Raw genomic sequence first — 2094 nt, 5'->3', positions numbered from 1 at the left:
CTCACTGCCCGCCCACATCCACGATCGGCGCGGGGAGAAGAAGTAAGGAGGAGCAGGCGTGGGAGGATGACAGCTGCCGACAGACCCGATCTCAGAAGTTGCTGGAAGACTGCTCAGGTAAGCCCCCCCACATGGTGCTCTTTAATGTATTGCTGGGATAGTGGGATTTGTCGTCCTCTATAGCTGATGGTACATTGTGCTGTATATTATACACAGCAATGTACCATCAGCTATAGATGATGACAAATCCTAGCAATACATTATACACTGGGGGGCATCAAAACTGGAGCAGACAAAATCTGGAGCCGTTGCCTATGGCAACCAGCTTCTCTCTTTAGTTTGTTCAGTTAAGATTTGAAAATGACAGAGAGAAGCTGATTGGTTGCCATGCACAGCTGCCCCAGATTTTGTCTGCTCCAGTTTTGATAAATTCCCCGCAATGTATGTATAAAGTATTCCTCTATAGCTGGTGGTATTCTGCATTGCTGTGTAATGTATTGCTGGGATTTATAGTCCTCTATAGCTGGTGGTAGTATTCTACATTGTTGTGCTGAGATTTGTAGTCCCCTCTACAGCTTGGAGTTAGTGGCAGAACTACCAGGGTCGCAGCAGTCGTACACGCGCACAGCACTGACGAGGCATCCCTACACTACCAGTGTGCTTTAATTTTCCTCAACCGATACATTTCTCTACCGCGTCTCTCTTCCAGGTGCGCATGTCATGAAGACAGCTGATTCGGATGACTCGGCCCCACAGGAAGTGACACAGTGGAGAAAATTTATAGGATCGAGAAAAAAAAATATAACACTGACTTTGACACTGTCCGGCCCCTCCCACAGCTTACAGCCCAGAAGCATGGATAGCCAGTTCCCCGGCAATTCATCTTAAGCCCCGTTCACACTGATCGATTTTATCGCGCGGTAATTCCCACGATATCGCGGCTATTTACAGCGAGATATCGCTCTCCAATGCTTGGCAATGGGGCAAAGGGTCCTGCTGTTGCGGGTCGTGCGTCGCTACAGCAGGACCCTTTTTGGAGCGGATTTTGCCGCGATTCTAGCTTGCTCAATGCAAGCATTTGCGCGATATCGCGCAAAATGCAAATCGCGCACCAAACGCGCAATTTGCGAATCGCGCAGTGTGAATGGGGCCTAAGTGAATTGGCCCACTATTTGAAAAATAATGTGGAGAAAAAATTTCTGTGACACAAGAATGTCTATGCAGGTGGGGCGTGTGGGAGGGACTTGTATATGGGCGGAGCACAAGGGGGCCCCATAAATCTTGTATTGCCTGGGGGCCCCATGTGTTGTCAGTCTGCCCCTGGCCGGGAGGGATATTTATTGATTGCTTGCACCAAACCTGAAACACACACACACACACACACACACACACACACACACCTAGTGCTGCTGCATGATTATGCATTTTTCAGTGAATTTTTGTAGTGTGTCTATGAGCAATTTTAGGCTTCATGCATTTTTCTTTTGACCAAAGACAAGAAAAAACACATGAGCCAAGCCCAAAAGAAGCTCCTGCAGCTTTTCAAAAGTTACACAGCATTATGTCGCATAGGCATGAATGGGCACCATAAAGAATAATGTGATGTGTATTGCAAGTCTCCGTTCATACCTAGGCATCAGCGTTTTCGCACATATAGCGCAGGTTTTGAAGCATACCAGCTAGTGTGGTCAACTCTATTTTGCCCATTAGACACACGGTTTATTGAGCAGATTAAAATGCATTGCAGTGAATGACCAAACATGCACTTGTGTCGCATGTGCTTCTATTGAAGTCCATGCAACCAAACACGCTGTAATCCACCTGAAAGAAGCTCCAGCTCAAAGAAGCTGGAAAAGTCCAGCGTTCTGCATTTTACAGCTTGCGACAAAACTCTCAAGTGTGAACAGGGGCCATAGAAATGAACAGGATTTCTTCCGTTGAGAGTTTTGTTGTGCTTAGGTTTGAACAGGGACTTTGTGCCATCACGGCAGACACACAACAAAGTGTGAACGGGGGCTTATTCTTACTGTGCAAAGCATAAAGAAAAACCAAATACAAATATTTGACAAAACAAAATCAAAAACAAGAAGGAAT

This window comes from Nanorana parkeri, unplaced genomic scaffold, assembly GCF_000935625.1.
Source record: "Nanorana parkeri isolate BGI_ZX_2015 unplaced genomic scaffold, ASM93562v1 scaffold454, whole genome shotgun sequence".
Taxonomy (NCBI): Eukaryota; Metazoa; Chordata; class Amphibia; order Anura; family Dicroglossidae; genus Nanorana; species Nanorana parkeri.
Note: the sequence above shows the minus strand (reverse complement) of the source record.